Genomic DNA, 24,195 nt, shown 5'->3' with positions numbered 1-24,195 from the left:
GGGAGGCAGCAGTGGTTGGGGCAATGGGGGGGATGGATGTGAGCAGGGCCAGCTCCAGGCACCAGCCGAGCAAGCTGGTGCTTGGGGCGGCAGCTTGAGGGAGGCGGCATTCCGCCCAATCTTAGGGTGGCACAGGCGCTTTGTTGTTGTTGTTGTTCCGCTCCGGCCGTCCTGTAGGGGGCAGCGGCGTGGAGGACGGGAGCACCCTGCAGCAAGCCCGGCAGGGCAGCCCGCGTCCTTCCCTCCCAGCCGACCGGAATGGTGTGGAGCCCTCCCGGCAGGGGGCACGGCGGGAGGGGCCGTGTGGCAGCGCCCCCCTGAAGCCCTGGCCGCCCCCCTTCTCTCTCTCCCCCCGCTCCCTCCCCCTCTCCCCGCTAGCCGGGGCACATCTGCAGGGCAGGGAGTCCCCCTGCACCCTGGCTCCGGCCGCGCCGCAGGTTTTTTTTTTTGCTTTGCTGGTCTGGCCGCTTTTTTTTTTTTTTTTGCTTGGGGCAGCCAGAAAGCCAGAGCCGGCCCTGGATGTGAGGCCAGGAAGGCAGCAGGGTCTCGGGAGGGAGGGAGGGAGAGGGAAGGGGATGGATATAGGGCTGTGGGAGGCAGCGGGGGCCAGAGGAGATGGGGGTGGGTGATGAGCCCCACTGTCGCGTGGCCAGAGCCAGGGACTGGTGCCTGCTGCCATGCGGCCAGGGCTGAGGCTCAGTGCCTGCAGCCAGAACCCAGAGCTGGGGACAGGAACTGCATGGCCGGAGCCAGGGATTGGAGCCCACTGCTGTGCAGCCGGAGCTGTGGGTCAACGTCCAGGGCCAGTGCCTGCCGCTGCACAGCCAGAGCCCGGAGCTGGGTGCCGGAGCCCAGGGCTGTGTGGCTGGAGCCAGGAGCCAGCGCCTGCCGTTGTGTGGCTTTAGCCAGCACTCGCTGCTGCGCAGCCTGGGCCAGGGGTTGGCACCTGGGGCCAGCTCCCACCATCACATGGCTGGAGCCTGGGCCCGCACTGCCAGGCTCCTGAAGTCCCACCGCTGGAGCCTGCCACCCAAGCCCCCTCCCCGCAACATGGGTCAAGAACTCACCTTGCTCCTGCAGTGTTGTGCCCCACCTCTCTCCAGAGGCAGTACAGGGTGACGCATCCAGGAGCAACAAGGAGGGAGGGCCCGATGCTTTGCTCCTCCCATCACCGCCCAGGAGGCTGTCATGGCCTCACGAAAAGCCCCTGGTGGCCGCATGGTGGCTGCATTTGAGAAACGTTGGTCAAGGCCAAAGAGGTTAAGCTGCTGCTGAGGCCAATAAAAGGCCCCAAAGCCCTGGAAAAACCCCTCATGCACATCAGTGGCAGCCTCAGGAACTAGGAGCAATACATGCCGTGTCTGACAGCCTTCCTCACCACACACTCCCCACTAGATCTGTCAACATATGCTCTGGGCCACTGGGCCTCAGCAGCTCCACCCCTAATTCACTCATGTGGCCAGGAACAGCAGGGGAAGGAAAACTGCTGTGGTTGTCTATGAAAGTCACCTAGGTAGCTGCTGCAGTAGAAACAAGCCTCATATACTTGGTCTTCTGCTTGTCACAAGGAACAGTTACACTTTGACTTCTGTAGACTATGAATGCTGCTCTAATCAGTGGCCTGATCCAAGTGTTGCATCCCTCCTCTCTAGTCTCCCACCTTCTCTTTCTTTCCTTCTTTCTCCTCTCAGTCCTTCAACATCATCCTTTCCCTCTCTTTTCTGGTACCTCTTTTTTAATCCCCATTTCCCACCTTGCATGAAATGAAGAAGGCCTACCATCACCCTGCCCATTTCGCTTGGACGTTGTAATTCTTCCCTACCTTTTAGCTGTTTGTTGTCCTTTCGCATCATAAGGTATTTGGGGCAAGGACTGCGATTTTGTATGTGTTTTGTGTAACATCTAGCACAACAGGGTCCTGATCCTGACTAGAGTCACTAGCTACTACTGTAATATACTGTTTGTCTTGCTGAATTTTAACATCAGACCTCAGTCTGAGGCTCAGGCTGCAATATCCCAGTTGAACCAGTTTCTAACACTGTTTGGCCAGCCAGTGGGGTTGGGGCCAAACTATTTTGGAACCATGTTTTAAAAATTGTATTATAGCATAGGTGCCTGCCATGTCTCAGTAATTCCTCAGGCCATAAGCAAACTGCCTCACTTTTCCCTCAGAACTCACTATACACATGCCCATAGCAAGTAATTACTTTGATTTTGCAGGGTGGACAATTAGGAGAAAAAACAGCAGTGCTTTGCTTGTAAACTGAGAAGAATTGACTGGAAGTCATTAAGTGACAAAAGATATTGGACTCTATTATCATAATTTTGTTGTCACTTTTCAGAGTAGAACCACAGTGTAAGTGTTCTTTGGGAGCGAGCCCCAAGGGAACAATACCTCAAAATATAGCTCATAATTCCACATAATTGCTTTAATTTAAATTGGTTTTAGTCTCACCTATGTTTTCCCTCCATGACCTTTGACATTTTTTCTTTGATCTGCCCTTTTAAAAATCTTTTCTGTATCTTTTTGTGTAGGAAAAGGAGGAAGAACACCCAGGGACAGAGGTGCAGTAGAATGTTCAGACACTATGTTTTCAATTATGGTGTGTGCATGCCTGCAGTGCTCACTCATCCCCATCTACTCCAACAGAAGTTAGAAAATTCACAAATCTCTGTGACATCTACCCACTTCCAAACTCAAAATACTGCTATTAAAGTCTGGTTAGGGACAATTATTGTTCAGTGCCCTTATCTAACTGGTTGAGCAGAAGACCTTTGACCTTGATAATTAGAAACTAAATGAAAAGAACCTTTCCTTCAAAGGCTCTTTAATAAAATTTCCTGTGGGTTTCCAGACACTCGTTTCCTTTGAAACTCAATAATTTAAAATGATCTTGATTATGCTTTACAAATATCTTGAATCCCTAAAAACCATCCTTCCATTTAAGGTGGTGTTGTCTACACAGGGCAACTTTTCCCTGCCCAAGATTCTTAGAGCCTATCCAGGGTTGCAGGTTTATGGTCTAAATCTTTCCCTAATATCCTCAGTAAGGTTAATTACTCTTGGGAGTTAATTGCTGATTCATACTGGAAAATAGCCAATACATCCTAAATCTCTCCACATCACTATGTTCTGTCATAGATTTATTATATATACATGGCTATAGTCAGTGTTGTGTCATGTAGACCTACAAGTTACTCATAGCTAGGGATGCCCCAGCTTTTCTCTATTCACTCTTTCTATCAGCCAGTGCCTCAGAAGAGTAAAAACCCTTTCGCTACGATTTCCAACTCTAAACTTGAGAGAAGTGAGACTCCCTTGTAAAAGGTGGAAGGAATCTGCATCCATTTATTGCTGTGTTGATGCTCTTTAGACATCTCCCTAGGTTCTGCTCCAGCATCTCACTGAACATTCATACATCACAGCGATGTCATGCAGAGCTTTTTTTTTAAAAAACAATGTATCTCTACACTTGATGTTGTAAATTTAATGGATTTGAATTTCAAATCCAATATGCAAAACCTGGAAAGATGTGAGTTGTTTGTGAGCCTTCTTGGATTGTTCTCAACAACACTGGCCAAAGAAATCCTTCTTAAGGATAGACTGGAAATACTTCCAGAGATGCCGCATGAAATTCCATTTGGATCGGCATTTTCCACTTCAGTTAATCTAAGGGAAAGATCATTTTAGTGCTTTATAAAGTTTGATTTATAAAGTTTGATTTTGCAGGAATAGTTCTTTAATGCAATTATGTTAAACTGGCACCTTTGTACTCAAGAGCGCCACACCCAGGTGTGTATTTAGTTACAACCATTAACTTTGCTGACTCAAGCAATTTTTTTTATAGCATTGCAGAGTCAATATAGTTCTGGGAGAGGGAACTGGGCTATATTCTGCCTCACATATCATCATCAGAACTTCTAACTGAAGTCTAGTTGCTCAATCTTTAATTGTTAGTTATGCACAATCCTGAAAGAACCCACCTTAATTTTTCACAATGTGGGTGGACTTTGTGGCAGTTAGCAATACTTTTTACTTGCAAAGGGAGCAGATTTGATCCAGAAATCGCTGAAGGACAATAAGTGCAAAACATTACAATGCCATTTTTAGTCACTTTCAGAGTAGAACTGCCTTTTAAAAGCTTCACTTGCTATGCAGAGGAAGACAGAGCAAACAGGGGGTTTGTCTACTCTACACTGTCATTAAAAAATCCACGGAACTGAGTTTCAGGCCGGCTGACTTGGGCTCACAGGACTATAAAATTGCAGTGTAGACATTTGGGGTTGGGCTGGAGCCCACGCTTAGAGGCCTTCCTTCCTCATGTGGTCTTGGAGCCCAGGCTCCAGCTTGAGACTGAATGTCTACACTGCAATTTTATAGCCCTCCAGCACGAGTCCTGTGAGCTCAAGTCAGCTAACCCATGCCAGTGGTGCCCATGCCATGGGTCTTTTATTACATTGTAGACGTACTCATAGGCTGTTTCCTCTGTAGTATGGAAATGGCAACTTTCAGATAATGACTTCTTTGGCTGGCTGATGTTCCTTAGTCAGAAAGGGTTTTTTTGTTTTATTGTTCACTTATGAAATTCATGCTATATCTCAAAAAGCAAAGCACATGTTGGAAATGCAAACACGGGCTTATTATTTGGCTCTGAATGACTTCAGGCTTTGCAGTAGCTTAGTTCATGGGGCATGCATGTTGACTTTCTCATTGCTGTAGAATAAGGTCTCATCCAAAACATCAGATGCTTATCATGTTTGCATACATGTATATTCAAAATCTAATCTTTAGCATCTATTTACAGCTTAGATGTATCTTTCCCCCCAACTGTTCTGTGAAAGGCATTTTTATACCCCAAAGCTTGCCTGTTGATACCATAAGGCTAGAGCACTGTGTGTATGGGTTTTTTTAAAAAAGAAAACTTGCATGAAATGTATCTGTGCTATTTTTGTTTTTTATACTAATTAATGTGACATCTGCTAGATACATAATCTAGATACAGTTGCAAATTTAGGGACTGCTCATTTTTCTTTAAACTCTCCTGTGATCACTTTTGTACCCCCGTTCTACAAACAAGGAGGAGGAGGAAGAAGAAGAACAGGAGGAAGAGGAAGAATCTTAGTACTTTTTTATGGCTTTTTTTTCTTCAAAGGGGTTTTCAGGTAATTATGAAGTCAGCTTGCTTTAGTTTTTAAACAAGCGTAAGGAAACATCATAGACTTGAAAATCCTGATTCTGCCTGAAATTTCACCTAATATTATTACAAATAATACCTCAGGTGATTAGAATTGAGATTACAGACAAAAGAATATTTTCCAGTTTGTTTACTTTGTACATTTGACAGCACTTTGCGTATAGTCAATTTACTATTCCCACCCCCATATAGTCAGTCAGTTTTCCCTCTTGTTTGTGAGTCTTTTAGACAACCAAAGGTCAGAGAAATATATATATTTAAATATGAAAAGTGACTTGTAAAATCAAAAGAACATCAGGAAGCCTCAAAGGCAGGTGTAGTGTGTGAAACTACTTTTTAACTACGTTTTGACTAGATTTTAAGGGGACAGTGCCCCTTTAACTTCAGCAGATGGCTGGTTTTTATATTTATTTTTGCAATAGGAGGAAGGTAGGAATCCAAGCATCAGCCCTTACACATAACCCCTCTCCTTATCCCTAAAGAAAATACAGAAAAAGTGTTGGGAGTTTCCATACTCAATATTTCAGGGACCAATACTTATCCTTTTCACCCCTCGTTATGGCCTCAACCATGTATAGATGTCATCAGAGGGGGCCAATCTCCTAACTAGAAAGCTGAGATGTTCAATTCCACCAAGGACTGCCATTATCACTGCTCTGATTTGGCTGATAAGCAGAAGACAGAGAGAATCGCACCCTCTTTTTTGGCCAAGTGGATGTATTTAAAGTGTACTTTTATCGCTAGTCCCTAGAGTCATGCATCTTTTTTTTATATACCTAAAGCTGTATACTGTGCTCTGGAGAATTTTTTTTGATTGATTTGATTCTTCCCAGATTTTTTTTGCCCACATGATATTTTGCCAATGGATCAAAATCATAGTGATCTGGTAGACTTGTGTCACCTACTATAACTAAAGAGTTGTTTTTCAGTAGCTGCATACTAGGGTGCTATTCACCAGTACATTGAACTTTCTTTCCTTCCTGCACAACTGGAATATTTACATGGTTTGTAAAAATGATAATCGGTGCTATTCAAAGCACTTTTTATATAAAAAGTAAAATTGTCCATGATAATAATAATGATTAAAAAATGGAGGGATAGCTCAGTGGTTTGAGCATTGGCCTGCTAAACCCAGGGTTGTGAGTTCAATCCTTGAGGGGGCCACTTAGGGATCTGGGGCAAAATCAATACTTGGTCCTGCTAGTGAAGGCAGGGGGCTGGACTCGATAACCTTTCAAGGTCCCTTCCAGTTCTAGGAGATGGGATATCTCCATTTATTTATTAATTTATAATAATAATTAATTAAATAAATTAATAATTAATAAGTTCCCATTTTAAACACTGACATCTGGAAATGTAAAGGTTAAGATTCTCTGTAATAACCCACCTAGCACATATGGAGCTCAATTTTTCCCTTAGAAATAGCCATGCATCTCCTACCAGAGTTGTACGTGCATTTCTGAATGCATATGCAACTCCAGGACTGAGCCCATTCTGTATTAAGATATAGACACAGCAGTATAAACTAATAAATCATCATACTCAATATGTCTGATGTGGGTGAGGTCACTCCATTCTTCATCACTGCAACTCCATTGACTTCAAAGGGTTACTCCTGACTTACACTTGCCAGGTGAGAGGAGATAGGACCTCTTAATGCTTCCATGACCAGATGTCTGAGTGTTTAATATTGTTAATTTAGTTTTACATCAAAGTATGTTTTTGTATTTAATTCCCCAGGTTTTCTTTGTTTTTCCTTCTTAAAGAAGAAAGGGTGATTAAGAGCCAGATCAGCTCTCAACTGGGAAAACACTTGTTTAGGGAATGGGAAATTCAGCATTTCTAGCAGATTGTCCCCTGGTGGGACAGGTTCTCTCCTTCTTTGCAGTACAGGCAGAAGCAGATCCAAAGCCCCTTGAAGTTAATGGAATTCCCAGTGACTTCAGTATCTGGGCTTCCACTCACAGAACTCAGCAGATCCATGGATGCCAGGGTGGAGACCCAGTGTCTCAGCACGGCTTTGTGAGGGATGAGGGGCCAGCCATCCCACCTTTCACTCTACCCCCATCCCAGCACTGGGTTCCTCCACTGCTTGGGAATTAATGTGCCCTAATGTTGTACAGTGCTTTGTATGTGAAGTTCTATGACAGTGCCAATTTTATTTATTTATCTGCCTTTTTCTTCTTCAGGAAGCACAAGTCCGTGCAGCACCAGAGAAAATAAAACCACCTCTTCCCCCCAAACAACCCACCATTGCCTTTCGCACCAACACATGTATAGACATCTATATATCTCCAAATCACAAGACACCACTCTGCCCGATATTATATATATATTTGGTATTCTGGTCTTTTGTTAAAGTGGGTCATCCTAATTCTGGCTGACAAGATCTCAGACTTAGCTTTATATGTTCTAACAGTACTGTCTATGTCTAATTTTAGATTGTAAGCTCCTTGGGGCAGGGACCGTGTCTTCCTCCATGTTTGTACTCTGCCAAGTACACTATCGGCACTCAGTAAATAACCACAGTTGTGCATCGAAACTGTTTTAGGAGGTAAAGAACTTCAGCACTGAAAACGCCAAAGAAGATCCCTGTGTACAAGCTTTGTGTCGCTTATTTCTGAACTGGCCTTTAAAATGAATGTGATTTCCATTGTACAGTAGTTTAAATAAACACATTTTAGGTCAGGTCTTCTGTTTGTCCACAGAGGTATTAATTTAACCATAGTACATGTCACAGTTACAGGGCAAACTGCATCAGTTACAGGGCAAACTGGGTGGAAACCTGCAGTCTGGGCTACAACCCCACTGTTTCCCTAACTGCATTTAGCACCTGTCAGCCCTTTCACTATGGGGACCTGTGACCAGAGAGTTGATTAAAATGACTCAAACAGTGCCTTCAGCCTAAAGCACTACTTATTCCTTCCACCAAAGGTACAAAACATGTAGAGCAAAGGGTAAAACTAATAAAAGCACTATACCCCTGGGCCTTGTACATCTGCATGTTTCCTTGCCAGCTTTTGTTAGTGCCCCTCAGCCCAGCTAACCCCTCCCCCCCCATCTCTGGCTGGGAGAAAGAGACTGTCCTGATCACATCAGCCTTTCCCTGTCTGTAAGTGGCCTTGCCAGACTGTCAGCTTTTGCTGCTATCCTGGGGCACCCCCTGGCACTCACTCAATCCCCAGCCACTTATGTCACCAGGGCTGGGGCTGAGGAGTCACATTTTCATAGCTATAAGTCAGGGTATTGTGTTTGTGAGGAAGCTCCTTATCTAGGCAATTATTTCATCTTTCCTGCTTGGTTTCATAACCCCTCTTGATCTAACTCCATAGCAAATAACCCCTCATTAACAACCACACCAAAGCATGCACCATAATCATGAAAAATATACGTCACAGTAAGTTGTAGTATCAGTTGGGTTAAATTTGTATTTGTAGACTACCTGGTGCTTTTTTTCTTTTGAAAGTAAATTACCTCAGGAAGGCTCCTTACCAAAAATTCTCTCCCCCCCCAAATCTTTAATATTCAGTATTGATTGTCTTGCTGTGATTTTCTTGTTTCTTAAGGTGGAAGATAAAAAGGACAGCTTGGTGCCCATTTCCCTCTGAAAATCAGTAAGATTGGGTGCCCAACTGCCTCTCCCCCTACAACATTTCCAAACAAGGAATACAATGTATTGATGGGTACAAGGCAAAAATCCTCTGTCCCATTCTCTTGGGACCCTGACTGCACATTTATGGCAGAGATGTCTCTTGAGTGCACCAGCTGGAGTACTTTAGGCAGCAGTGACTCTGCACTTGACCATGAAAGGAGACTACTGGCTGCAGTCTGGTCTAATAAAGGCACTCAAGTTATTTTTAAATCAATTGATTCCTTTTTCAATTTTTTTTAATCTTCTCCCTCATCATGAAACAGTGATTAAACCTGCATGGATGAAATTCAACTCTCTGCAGAGAACCGACACAAAATCCGTACACCAGTAAAGCCTTGGTCTGGAGAGCTTAAGTGGTGCATTAAGCCTTATGCTGATGCCCTCCACAGTGAATTGCACCCCCCTGTGAAGAAACCTTCTCCCCAGTTGTTATGCCCATACAAGACAAAGTAAACTATTAGATAAAGTTTTAAGGTTGTATCAGAGGCCTGGAACCTGATTCTGACCTCACACTGATTGTACATTAGAGTGCCTTCAATGGACTGACTTCTGATTAACACCAACATGAATGAAGCAAATCAAGCCCCTTCTCAACAGTGGAATTTGTCTTAGTTACAGCCATTGTCCTCTGGTGTCCGTGCCTTATCGTGGCGGTACAGCTTGCATGCTCTAACTATCAGAGTCTGTGTTGGCGGGGGCTTTTTGATCCTGGTAGGTTCAACCATGCTGCATTGGTCTGTGGGGGAGCGTCCAGACAAAACAGACACCCTGGTCCTCCAGGTTGGGGGTTAGGCACAGGGCTAACAACCCTGTCCCGTAAAAAACAAAATGTTACGGAAACAGCAATGAAGAAGTCAACCATTACTGTGTGTGATGGCCTTCAGGAGTCAATGACTCGTATGACTGCCAGTGGTGAAAGCCGAAAGGAAGTCACTGGCATGAAGACTGAAGTGCTCAATACCAAGACAAAAACCAGACTTGGTTTTGGGAACATACGGACAATGTGTGAAACAAGGAAGTTAGCTCAAGTCACAGCAGAGATGAGACGCTACAGCTTACACATCCTGGGTGTCAGCGAGAGCAGATGGATGGGATCAGGAAGATTAACAACAGCCTCAGGAGAAACTTTTCTGTTTTCTGGACGGGATGATGGACAGCACCATTCAACACTACTTTATAGTGCAGAATGCTGGGGAATGACAAAGTAAGACATGTCCAAACTGTCTTCATTTTATACAACCTGCCTCAGAAAAATCCTCTGTATCTTTTGGCCCAGAACAATCTCAAACCAAGATCTATTGACACAGTGCAGCCAAGAGGATCTGAGCACCATCATTGCCAGGAGGCGTTGGAGATGGATTGGCCATGTGCTTTGGATGGAAACTGATTCCATTACCAGAGTAGCAATAAGATGGACACCTGAAGGCAAGCGTAAATGAGGCCACCTGAAAACATGGTGAAGAGCTGTGGAAGCCAATCTGAAAAACCTGGGGCACAGATGGGGAACCATTGAAAGACTTGCCAGAAACAGCCAGGAGTGGAGGAGCTTTGTCACTACCCTAAATGCCAGAGGTGTAATAGGAACATGATGATGATGATGACGACAGCCATTGTGGCCAGCCACCAGCAGATGAAAACCCCGAGTGTAGGCAATATCCCTCAGTATCAAGTGGGGGGAACATTGGGTCAGTGCAAACAGCGGCTTGTAGTGGCTTTGCCTGTCTTTGCTAAAGGTTTAGACTCGTGCAGCTACAGTAGATAGGCAGCGATGGCTGAAGCTGTGGAAAATCCTTGGTGTAGACAAGGCCTGAAATAAACAGATAGACTTTGTGGGCAGTTGCTGCTAGTGCACATGCAGCCAGTGAGACACACAGACCACAACCCCAGACCCCATCTAGTGGTAGCCATTGGGAGTGCATTAGTAAGCCATAAAGAGCTCAGGCAGCAGCAGAGAAATGGGGAAAAAGTAACTGGGATATGGGGTGGGATCCCCCGCTGATAAGGGCAGGCAGAACCAGGGAGCTGGTGGAGTCTATGGGCAGAGAAGGAGCTGGACACTAACAGGGGGCCTGCCCCAGAGGGAGATACTGCCCCTCTAGGCCCCTGGGTGAGCAGGGGAGTCTCATTCATAGTTACAGAGACTGGCTTCCCACACAAAGCACCAGGCAAGGAGAGTCCCATAGAGCTTGTGGGTAAAGAGGGGCAGGAATGTCCCAGGGAACCCATGGGACAGCAAGGGTAGTAGGCCAAGGTGGCTGAGTTAGGCCCCCTGGCACTGAGGTCTTTGCCCCTGTAGGGGTCGGTGACCTTTACTAGGGTTGGGTTAGATGTAGGGTGAGAATGGGAGGACCTGGGGGAAGGAGGGCAGGGAGACAACATGACTTGACCCCAGCCTGATCTCTTGGAAATGCCACTGCAACACAAATGGAAATTGTTATATCCTTGGGAGCAACAGTTTTAGGAAGAAATCACTGGAGACACAGAGAGCTGTAAACCTTGAAGCAGCCATTTATTGCCACACACAGAACTAACCAAAGACCAGCCAAAACAACCAAATACACAACATATTCCTCCCCCCTTAATAAGAATGTCCCCTAAATAAAACAAACACTAAACTAGAAAAGGAGGGTAGATTGCCTCCATTCCCGGCTAAACCCTGGGGATTATTTTGCCCCGTAACCGTGGGTTCGCCCTAGCTAAAGATCCAACTGACGAGGAGGCCTTCTGTCTCTAGGTGGATTACGGCGGACTTCTGGTGTTGTTGCACCCAAAAGTGTCTTGGGCGCAGCCCTGACAATGGGCTCAGGGTTCATAGGGCGAATGGGTGAGTATGTGGTATCAGCTCGTGCCGGGCAGAGGGGTATCTCTGCCGCTGGCAGTAATGGAGGGGAAAAGTCAGAAACAGGTGACTCTTGATTTGGTGTCTCGCTGGAAGTGGTGAAGTCAGGCAACTCAACTGAAGATGTGTCCTGAGGACTGGTATGACCTGGCAGCAGCTGATCTACATGTCGCTGCCAGGTGAGATTCTCTGCAGTCTGGACTGTGTAGGAAACAGGTCCTGTTTGAGCGATGACAGTGGCAGGGACCCATTTAGCTCCAGAAATATAATTCCGAGCCAAAACCAGCTGTCCCGGGCTAAAGGTTCTGTCTTTTGCTCTGGGTGCACGCCTGATGACTTGATCTTGCTGCTGACATTGCACAATTTGTCGGGGTTCAGAAGGTTTCAGCAGATCAAAGCAAGTGTGCAGCTGTTGTCCCATCATTAGAAAGGCCGGGGATGCCTTGGTTGTAGCATGAGGTGTGTTTCTGTAGGATAGTAAGGAGGTGTCCAGATGCTTTTGAATGGATAATTGTCCTTGTACCGATTTCAAAGCTTGTTTCATTGTCTGCTTAAATCTTTCAGCTAATCCATTGGTGGATGGATGATATGGCGCTGAAGTGATGTGGTGTATCCCATTTGCCTTCATAAACTTTTGAAACTCCTGAGAGACGAACCGCGGTCCATTGTTGCTCACAAGTTGTTCTGGCAGACCGAAACGACTAAAGAGTCCTCGTAGTTTTTGGATAGTACTCTCTGCAGTAGTGGACTGCATTATAGAGACTTCTGGCCATTTAGAATGGGCATCTACCACCACCAAGAACATGCTTCCTTCAAGGGGGCCAGCGAAGTCAATGTGAATATGTTGCCAGGGGTTTTCAGGCCAGTCCCATGGATGTAGGGGTGCCCACTGGGGTGCATTCCTCACACCCTGACATGACATACAAGCTCTTGCCTTCTCTTCAATAGCACTGTCCAATCCAGGCCACCAAAAAATAGCTTCATGCAATTTCCTTCATGCGCACTATTCCACAGTGACCGGAATGGAGCTGTTCTAACATCTGTGATCTCAGTGGTGGTGGGATAATGACACATCTCCCCCACAACAAACAACCAGATTGGATTGATAACTCCGTCCTCCTGGACATGTAGGCAACAAGGTCGGGTGAGACTGGAGAGGTTCATCGAGATGTTCCATGCATTACCAGGTCCATAACTTGGGACAATACTGGGTCAACTCGAGTTGCCTTCTTTACCTGAGTAGCGGTGATTGGTGTATTCTCTACCTGTTCAAAGTAAAAGCTTTTCTTCTGAGCAATATCTTGATGTTTGACTGGCAAAGGAAGCCTTGAGACACCATCCGCATTGCTGTGCAGAGTGGATTTCCGATATTTGATTTCATATGTGTGTGCGGAAAGCAACATTGCCCAACGTTGCATACGACTAGCAGCTAATGGAAGAATTCCCGTGTGGGGTCCAAAAATTGAAGTCAGGGGTCAATGGTCTGTGAGAAGAGTAAACTTCTGTCCAAACAGGTACTGATGAAACTTCCGAATTCCGAAAACGATTCCCAATGCCTCACGTTTGATTTGGGCATAGTTAGTTTCTGCTTTGCTTAGAGTGCGTGAAGCAAAAGCAATAGGTCTCTCTTCTCCCGAAGGCATAATGTGTGACATGACTTCTCCCACTCCATAAGGGGACACATCGCAGGCCAACTGTAGGGGTAAGGATGGATCAAAGTGCGTCAGAACTTCAGAATTTAGCAATGCGTCCTTAGCTTTGTTAAATGCAACGTCACAGGCTTCAGTCCACTTCCAGGCCTTGTTCTGCCCAAGGAGTTTGTGAAGTGGTTTTAGCAGTGTGGCTAACTGTGAGATGAACTTTCCATAATAGTTCAATAGTCCTAGAAATGAGTGAAGCTGGCTAACATTTTGAGGAGGGGGAGCCTCCACAATAGCCTTAACTTTGGCAGGGGCCTTACGAAAACCTGTAGCATCAATGATGTGTCCCAAATATTCAACAGAGGGCTGGAAGAATTCACACTTGTCTTTGCGGACTCGCAGGCCATGCTCTTCCAGTCTTTGTAGGGTAGCCTCTAAATTCTTTAGGTGATCCTTCTCATTCCTTCCAGTGACCAGTAACTTCCAGTAACATCAGTAGTGCCCAACATGGGCACAGCTTCTCCTGTATATGTCTTCAGCACTGTTTTCGTTGCTTTAAGCAGAAGATGCTGTAGCTTTTCTTTATACACAGTCTCAGAGACCAGCGAGACGGCTGCACCGGTGTCCAGTTCCATGCGTATAGGTTTGCGTCCAACAACGGGGTTACCCAGTATTCATGTGAGCCCACTGCCAAAGATAAAATGTGGAGTGGCTCTTCTTCTTGTGATGAGGTGTCTCCTTGGTCATCCTGGGTCTGCTCTAGGGTATGCAGATTTCCCTTTTTTGTTGGCCAGACCACAGGCCTCTTTTTCTTTTGTTTACAGGCACACGCAATGTGTCCCCTTTTGCCACAGTGTTGACACACCAGGTCCTTACATCAGCATTCTGATGCATGGTGACCCGGCTTACCACAGCGGTAACATTCCTGACTCCCCACAGTTTTGTGGGTAGGTTCTGGTGACACCTTCTGCACCCTAGGGGATGCACCGATATATTGCGCCACCTTTGTTGTCAGTTCCATAGAGAACGCAATGTCAACAGCCTTCTGTAAGGTAAGCTGAGCCTCTGTCAATAGGCGCTTCCATATAGCTTCACTGTGCAGGCCACACACTAACCTGTCACATAGGGCATCATTTAACATCTCCTTAAATTCACAGTGTTCTGCAAGCTTTCTTAAAGTTGCTACAAATTGTACCACTGTTTCATCTTCTTTCTGGTCTCTTTTGTGGAACCTATATCTTTCAGCAATTACCAGTGGTTTTGGAGAAAAATGGGACCCCAGGATTTCCACAATGTCACTGTAAGATTTAGTCTCTGGCTTAACAGGGTGTAAGTAAGCTGCGTAGCAGGGAGTAGCAGGGCTGGATTAACCTTTTGTGGGCCCGGTGCCAAACATATTTGTGGGCCCCCATGGGGGCAATGGAGCATGGCGCAGGGGTTCAGTCCCTCGAGCAAGGGGCCAGCCAGGGGCAATGGGGCATGGCATGGCAGAGGTGGCCCCGCTCCGCCCAGCCCAGTGCGAGGGCACTATTTACAAACAGGCAGTTGCCAGACGCACAATGCCCCCCCCCCCCGGCCCTGTGCTGCCAGCATGCCCTTTCCCATCGGGGGTGGGCCCATGTCATGCCACACAGCCCCCCTGCCCAACACTGGAACACCCCTCCCCCCAATTCCCTATGGCCAAAGCCCCCCCCACACCTGCTATGCCCAGCACCCCCTCAGACCTTGTCACAAATGCACAGTGCCCTGCACAACACCACAACTAACCAGCACCCCACACAGAACCCCCACTCCCTAGTGCCCCAAGACACAGATCTTCCTCACCCCCTCGCAGCCCAGCACCCCCACCCAGGCCCTCCAGAGACCCACTCCCCCATGCCCTGACTACTGGCTGTGTGGGAGGCGACTGTGTCTGCCGGGCTGAGCCGCCAGCATCCTGGGGCGGGGGATCACTCTGGCCCCTCGGGAGTGGCGCAATCAGCCAGGCCAGGGCCTGCCCCACCCGGGCTCCCTCAGGACCCACTTGCCTGGAAGGGCCCAGCCAAGCCCCCCACACTGTTCCTCCCCCCCCCAACTGGCCGAGACTGGCCAGGCTTCTGCCTCAGTCCAAGGCGGCTCAGCTCAAGGGGGACAGGTGGGGCCCCACAGGTGGTGGGAAGCAGAGACTGCCCAGAGCCAGAGGTGCACTGGCGTCTGGTCAGGAGGCAGAGAGAAGCCAGCGGGTGAGGCCAGGGGCTGGAGAGGAGTTCTCGGCCGGCCGGCCGGCAGGCAGGCAGAGAGGACCAAGTGGTGGGTGGGGGGCGGGGGAGCCAGCGTACAATGCAAGCAGAGCAGGCCGGGGCCCCTTCTGAGTATGGGCCCACCTCTAGGGTTACCATACGTCCGGGTTTCCCCAGACATGTCTGGCTTTTGGGTCTTTAAATAGCCGTCCGGGGGTAATTTGTAAAAAGCTACAAATGTCCGGGATTTCCCCCGGATGGCTATTTAAAGATCCAAAAGTGGCTGACAGGGCAGCCGCGCCGGCGGAAAGCAGTACTGGGAGCAGCATGGAGCGGCCGCGAGAGGTGGGTGCGGGCGGCCCGGCTCCCCCTGCCTGGGGCTCCCCTCGCCCGCCGGGGGGGCATGGGCTCCTCCTCTGCAGCACTGCCCGCCGCGGGGCTGGGGCTCTGCCCTGCACGTGCCCAGCACCCCTGGGGCTGCTCCTGCCTCCCTGGGCTGGCCCCAGATCCCCTCCCCCGGGGGGCTGGGGTCCTGCTGCGACTTGCACCCCTCTGCCTCCTCCGCGAGGCAGGCAGCCCCAGGGGGTTGAGGCCGTGCCACTCCTTCCCCAGCTTCCCTCCAGCAGCCCCCGCACCACCCTGCCGGGCCTGTTCAGCCCTCGGCCCCACCGGGTCCTGCCCTGCTTCAAGCAACCCCCCCCACACACACACCATGCGGTGGCCAGGCCTGGGGGGGACTGGGGGAGCGGCAGCAAAGCCTCGCCCGGAGCTGGTGCAGGAAACGAGCCTGGCTCTCAGCCCAGGCTCCGGCATCAGCCTGCAGCCGGGAGCGGAGCCACCCCCCCGCCGGCTCGGCTCAGCCCAGCCCTGCTCTTAAAGGGACAGGGACCCCACCGCGGCTTGGCCCGGCCTGGGGCACGTGGGGGGTGTCACCTCAACCCCCCCCCGCCTGGGGGGCCTGGTGAGGGGGGTGCTCGGCACCATAGCAGCGGAGAGGGGAGGCCAGCGATGCACCTTACTCTCTCCTGCACTGCCAGCCACGGTCTTGCCTCCTTTCCCCAGCTCTGTGAGGCACTGTACACCTCAGAGCAGCAAATGGTAGCAGATTCTGCTGTCTCCAAGCAGAGTCTAGCCCTGAGTGTTTATTTCCGCAGCAGTGAGTTTTCGGTTTGGTGCATTCACTCCTGATCTCCCTGGTAAAGTGTAACAAAAGCCCTTGGCATTCATTTTCTCAGTGTTTCTGGGAATACCCTTTTCAGTTTCATAGATTGATCTGGGATCTTTCTTTTGCTGTTTCCGGAGAGAACTGTTGACAGCAGGGAGATACGTCCCTGACTAGAGGACAGGAAGCAAATTTGACTAGACCAGTTGTGACTTCCTTTTTATTTGTTACTCTAAAATGTATTACACACAAATAGATTGCTAATGAACTTCCACCTTTGGGTTTCTGGAAAACAACTCACTCTAATACTTGGAAGATGCAGGGACTTTTGGTCTTAAAAAATGAAACATCAGACTCATGAATTTGGGGGAAGTGCAGTGGTCCATTTATGAAATTTCTAAAAACATGATTCAAAAAATCCTTCTGAGACTGTATTTTAATGCTGAGATCCCAATAGCCTTACTATAGAAATAGAAAGTAAAACAAAGACATTCTTGATCCAGGTCAATTAGAGCAGTGGTTGTCAATGTTTCCAGACTACTGTACCTCCTTCAGGAGGCTGATTTGTCTTGAGTACCTCTCACTTAAATACTTAAAAACTATTTGCTTACAAAATCAGACATAAAAATACAAGTATCACAGCACAGTATTTCTGAAAAATTGCTTATTTTCTCATTTTTACCATATAAATTATCAAATAAATCACGACTTCCAGATTGAGAAACACTGGTATAGTATATAGAGCAGTATAAACAAGTCTCTGTCTACGATGATGGTTGCATATGCTTCAATAACACTGCTCTACAGCCAAAATGCTTCTGAAATAAATGTAGTCAAACTTTACTAATTCTGGGTCACTGAGAACGAAAATGATGCTTAAAATTGTTGATTGGCTCTAGTTTTCAAGATATGCTATTGGGTCAGTATATACGACCCTTGACTTGGGAATGGCAGAGGATAAGTGAGTTATAAAGGGAAGGGATCTCAATTTAAACCAGAAATGACTAAAATACATCTTTGACTGGATCTATGAATAAATCTATGACTGGGTTTGGACAGTACTTGCTTTTTAGGCAAAACAATGAATGATGCAATCTGAAGCTGGTATTGCGTCATACATGATATGAATTGCATCATGTTATTCCTAGAAGTCATGGATGATGCAATCATAACGAAGCTTACATCACTTTGCTGAACAAATTGCCCTATATCAGCTCTAGAAATCATACAGTGTCATTCTCTCTTATTTGTCAGTGTTTGATTTTGCAAAGGGACACATTTCTGTTTAGCCAAAGTGAGTAGAGATGCCTCGTACTTGTGTGAACCGTGCAGATAACTTCTGCTATGTTTGTGGTGAAGTGACTTTTGCATCACAAAAGCGCAGTATAACCACTATGGTTAAGAAAGCCTATCACCTTTATTTTGGCTGCAAAATTGGAGATCAGGACAAGAGGGGGGCCCCACACATATGCTGCAACACTTGTGCAACAAATCTTCGCCAGTGGTTGAACAGGAAAAGGAAATCTATGCCTTTTGCAGTGCCAATGATTTGGAGAGAGCCAACAGATCATACCAGCAATTGTTACTTCTGCATGGTGCCTCCAGTTGGGAAAGGTGTGTCAAAGAAGAAAAAGTGGACTGTGCATTATCCAAACATTCCATCAGCTATACGCCCAGTACCCCACGGAGAAGGACTGCCGGTTCCTGATGCACCAGAATCATTTCACTTGAGTCAGACGAGGAAGAGGATGAAACTTCTGGTCCTGAACCATCAATGTCACAGGACCCACATTTTCTCCCAAACTCCTCCTCCTCTGAACCACACCTCATAACACAAGGTGAACTGAATGACCTTGTCAGGGATTTCTAACTACCCAAGAGTAAGGCAGAGCTGTTGGGCTCCAGACTACAGCAGTGGAATCTCCTGGCAGGTGATGTTAGGGTTTCCATGTTCCGTGACCGTCAAAAGGATCTTGTCCCATTCTTCTTCATGGAAGGTGATCTTGTAGCCTGCAACAACATCGATGGTGTGATGGCAGCCCTCAGCATCGTTCACGATCCAGATGAGTGGAGACTATTCATTGATTCATCGAAGACGAGTCTTAAAGCTGTTTTACTGCATAATGGCAATGTTTTGCCATCAATTCCAGTTGGTCATGCAGTCCATATGAAGGAAACCTATGACAACATGAAACAACTTTTGAGGTGCATAAACTATGACCAACATCAGTGGCAGCTTTGTGGCGATTTGAAGGTTGTTGCTCTCTTGCTTGGTCTGCAGACTGGATACACAAAGTACTGCTGTTTTCTCTGCGAATGGGATAGTCGTGCAAGAGATTCCCACTACATCAAGAAAGATTGGCCACTCCGACAGTCATTGGAGCCTGGGAGGAAAAGTGTTCAGCATCCACCACTTGTTGAATCAAGGAAGATTTTGTTACCACCCTTACACATCAAGCTGGGTCTGATGAAGAACTTTGTCAAGGCCATTGACAAAACACAAGCAGCTTTCAAGTACCTCCATGGAAAATTTCCAAGGTTAAGTGAAGCTAAGATAAAGGAAGGTGTCTTTGTTGGTCCTCAGATTCGTGAACTTCTTCGAGATGATGCATTTGACCATGCACTGCGTGGCAAGGAAAAGACGGCATGGAAAGCCTTCCAGTTAGTGGCAATACATTTTCTCAGAAACAACAAGGCAGACAACCACAGGTTGTTGGTGGAAAACCTCCTCCAGGCATACAAAAGCCTTGGTTGCAACATGTCACTAAAGATACATTTTTTGCACTCTCATCTAGATTTTTTTCCACCGAACTGCGGAGCAGTGAGCGACGAGCACGGCGAGCGATTTCACCAGGACATTGCAAGAATGGAGAAACGCTATCAGGGCAAATGGAGCCCATCAATGCTTGCAGACTATTGCTGGACAGTGACAAGAGATGCTCCATTTAATGAATACAAGAGACAAGCCAAGAAGCGCCGAGTAGACACTGAATAGGACTAAACTATGTACAGAATAGTTTTTTGCCTTTTGTTTCATAATAAATTTTATTTATATAACCCTTTTGCTGATTTTTAAAGTGTTACATAAACAGGACAGGTGAAATATTATCATGTAAAGCAACCATAAACACATGAAAAGACCTAGGTTTACAATTTATGATTAAAACTCTACTATCTACACAATATACATAGACATAAAATGTAAAAACTTAAATATCTTAGAAACAGTAGCCAATCAATTGTTTTAATTGTCATATTTGAATTCAGCACATCAAAATACATAATAAATAGCACATTTTATCTCTGAAGCAGACAACTTCTCAAAAATTGTAGACCAGTGAATTAGTTTGGCAAGGCCTTCTATATCAAAGTTACACACATTTTTACACAATATCAGGCAAACCAGCTTGGATCTCTCACTATTCATGTCTCTGTACTAATTGTGCTCTGCATCATTTCACAAAAAAGTTATTTAACTGAGCTTGAAATTTGTCATTATACTGAGATTTCTAAAAATACCCTTCTAGAAAAACTTCCATTTGGCTTCCCAGTAAAGAAAAGGACTTTATATAACTTGTTTGTTTGAACTTCGAGGCCCATACAGTCCCTGAAATGACACTGCCTTGGTTAGTGTTGTGCCCCATTTCTCACAGTACTCATGATGGGTTGGATTGTCACAGCCCAGCTCAGCCACACAAGGGAGTAAATATTATCTTTTCCAAGTAGACCCCACTGATATGGGGATGCCCCTTTAAAGGAAGGCCCAGGGACAGGTATGGACAGGGGAGTCCCTCTGGTGGAGGGAGAGGTCAGTGTCAGAGGTAGGGTTACCATACGTCCGGATTTTCCCAGACATGTCCGGCTTTTTGGTCCTCAAATCCCCGTCCAGGAGGAATTTCCAAAAAGCCGAACATGTCCGGGAAAATAGGGAGACATGGTAAGGGGACCGCCTCCTCCCCAGGCTTCAACTTTCCCGGCTCCTGCCGCTCTCCACCGCGGCGGGGACCGAAGCAATTTCCCCAGCGCAGCAGCCGGGGGGGCGGGAGGGAGGAGGGGGAATTTGGGGTGCTTGGGAGGGGGCGGAGTTGGAGTGGGGAAGGGGAGGAGTTGGGGCGGGTTCGGGGCGGGGAAGGGCGGAGTTGGGGCAGGGGCGGGGTCCCATGGAGTGTCCTCTTTTTGCACTATTGAAATATGGTAACCCTACCCACCTCCATGGCGCCATGGGCGCCATTGTAAACCCAGCACTGGGGGAGTAGGTCTTAGCTCCTACAACACTTAAGAATATTGGCACCTTCTTCTCTTCTGTAATGTCATTTGCAATAACAAAAAGCTCAAAACGCTCAGTATATACATGCCATTGCACTATAGTTTCCTCAAAAGGTTCCAGTGGCCCTGTAAGTGTAGCCATGATTTTAGTTTCAGTTTGCACACTCAGTGCAAACAAGCCAGTTCTCACCCCCTTCCAACAGCAAAAAGGGTTTTTTTTTGTACCTTAACTTCTACTTCCTTCTGTTGCTGTGGCAGCACAGAGATTCCATCCTCATCGCCACATTGTTATATCCTTGGGGGCAACAGTTTTAGGAAGAAATCACTGGAGACACAGAGAGCTGTAAACCTTGAAGCAGCCATTTATTGCCACACACAGAACTAACCAAAGACCAGCCAAAACTATCTGGGCTATCCCCTAATACTCTAACTCAGTTGCCATAGCAACACAAGATTCTATTACCACAACAACCAAATACACAACAGAAATTAGCCCAGGAGGAAGAAGCCAAGGCTGCAAATTGGACCCAGTCCAGACCCTTTGTTAGAATTTGGAGCTCAAATATGCTTTCAAACTGCCTTTTAGTTGCAGCACCCATTCTTTTGCAATACTGAAGGAAGCAGATCTGTTTATATTGTGTCTGGAATACATCACTTTCCTCTGCTCCTCCCAGTGTGTGAAAGCCACTGATTTCACTGGATTTGAAACAATGCTTTCTATCCCAGTGCCTGTGTTTTCCTTTAGTTTCATTTAGAGAGGGAAGTTATACTGGAATTTCCTTTATGTTAGGAAATGAATGATGTAAAATCATACCAGTAAACTACAGAACTCTATTTTGGTTAACCATCTTTCATGACATTTATTTACATTAAGGGTTTCTTCTGATGAAACTTTAGGATGAATTGAATGGAGACAACTGAACTTGATAAACAGTTTCCTTGGTACAAGCATCAAGTAATGTTCCTCTTTAGTCAGCTGCAGTTGCTCTATCCTAGTGTTTCCCAACCTTTTCAGGATGGCACTTAGTCAAAGTCAACATTTTCCACTCACTCCTTACGTTTTTACTCTTACAGTAAATGTATCCATGATGAAAGTGATATGCCTATAAAATCTATGTGTGTGTTTCAAGAGGGTGACACAGGGTACTTGGCCTTGAAGGGTAAGGATATGTGGGGAGCCAGGGAGCAAGATTTTCTTTGCTTTAGATTATAATACAATTTTCAACACCTCACAACCCCCCTGATTGCCTTTTGTGACCCCCTGTCATAAACATACAGCTAAGGGTAGCATAAAATCCCTTCTTACCTGTAAAGGGTTAAGAAGCCCAGATAACCTGGTTGGCACCTGACCAGCAGGACCAGCGGGGAAAGAAGATACTTTCAAATCTGGGGGGGGGAGGGGAGGCTTTGTTTTGTGCTGTGTGGGTGTTCTCTCCGGAGACAAAGGGAGAGACCAAGCAAGTAATCCAGCTCCCACCGAAATGATACATCTAATATTACAGAAATAGTAAGTAATGCAAGGAAATGCATTAGAGTATCTTTTGTTTTAGCTTGTGAATTTTCCCTGTGCTAAGAGGAAGGTTTGTTCCTTTTTTTTGGTAACTTTAAAGTTTTGCCTGGAGGGGAAATCCTCTGTGTTTTGAATCTTTTGTTACCCTGTAAAGTTATCTTCCATCCTGATTTTACAGAGGTAATTCTTTTATCTTTAAATAAATTCTTTTTAAGAACCTGATTGATTTTTCATTGTTCTTAAGATCCAAGGGTTTGGGTCTGTGTTCACCTGTACCAATTGGTGACGATATTATTCTCAAGCCTTCCCCAGGAAAGCGGGTGTAGGGCTTGGGGGGAATAGGACTCCAAGTGGTCCTTTTCCTGATTCTTTGTCTAAATCACTTGGTGGTGGTAGCATACTGTTCAAGGACAAGGTGGAATTTGTGCCTTGGAAAAGTTTTTAACCTAAGCTGGTAAAAATAAACTTGGGGGGGGGGATCTTTCATGCAGGTCTCCACATCTGTACCCCAGAGTTCAGAGTGGGGAAGGAACCCTGACATGGTGGCAGTGGTGGGATCATTTTGAACCAAAAGCACAGTAGGATTTTAAAAGGACAATTTTTTTTCCCTTTTGGCTGCTTGGAAAGCAGGGAGGTTTTTTTTTCTTTTAAAGGATTTTTTTTTAAGCTGTGAGCAGCTGGAGTTTTTTCCCCCTCTGCCTGAGGGCAGGATAGTTAACTTCCTGCAGGGGAATTCACAAGTGTTTTTTTCTTTTTTCTTTCTAGCTCTCAGGTTAGGCTAGGGATGACGGACAGTGAAGTCCAAAAGAAGTTAGAATTAGCCAGATTCAAAGCTGAAGAGAGACAAAAAGAACATGATAGACAGATGGCCTTAAGGCGCTTGGAGATGGAGGCAGAAAAATCAGGGTGGAGGCAGAAGAAACTGCCCACAAGAGAGCCCTGGAGGATAAAGAAAGAGAGAGAAAGCATGAACTGGAGTTAGAGATGGCAAGGGCTAAGCAGAATACACCAGACAACCCTAGCAATCCTTTTCCAGGTACCGCTTCCCATCCCAGAAAGTTCCCCACCTACAAGGTAGGCAATGATACAGAGGCCTTTTTAGAAAATTTCGAAAGGGCCTGCCTTGGGTACAGCATTTCTACAGACCAGTATATGGTGGAGCTGAGGCCGCAGCTCAGTGGACCCTTAGCAGAGGTGGCGGCTGAAATGCCTAAGGAACACATGAACAGCTACAAACTTTTTAAAAACAAGGCCAGAATTAGAATGGGGCTAACACCCGAGCATGCCCGTCGGCGGTTCAGAGCCCTAAGGTGGAAACCAGACGTGACATTTTCCCGACATGCTTACCACATTGTAAAAAATTGGGATGCCTGGCAGGGCCGGCTCCAGGCACCAGCCGAGCAAGCTGGTGCTTGGAGCAGCAGATTGAACGAGGTGGCATTCCGCACAATCCTAGGGTGGCACGGCAGCTTTTTTTTTCTTTTTGTTCCGCTCCGGCCGCCCTGTAGGGAGCGATGCCGCGGAGGACGGGAGCGCCCTGCAGCAAGCCCAGCAGGGCAGTCCTTGTCCTTCCCTCCCCGCCGACCGGAGCAGAGCAGAGCCCTCCCGGCAGGCGGCATGGCACAGCAGGAGGGGCCGAGTGGCAGTGCCCCGCTGTAGCCCTGGCCACCCCCCCTCCCCCTCCCCCCCCCCCCCCCCCCCCCCCCCCCCCC

This window comes from Terrapene carolina, unplaced genomic scaffold (assembly GCF_002925995.2).
Source record: "Terrapene carolina triunguis isolate 2854851 unplaced genomic scaffold, T_m_triunguis-2.0 Scaffold31, whole genome shotgun sequence".
NCBI classification, from domain to species: domain Eukaryota; kingdom Metazoa; phylum Chordata; order Testudines; family Emydidae; genus Terrapene; species Terrapene triunguis.
The sequence above is the reverse complement of the archived record's forward strand: the minus strand, read 5'-3'. Positions refer to the sequence as shown.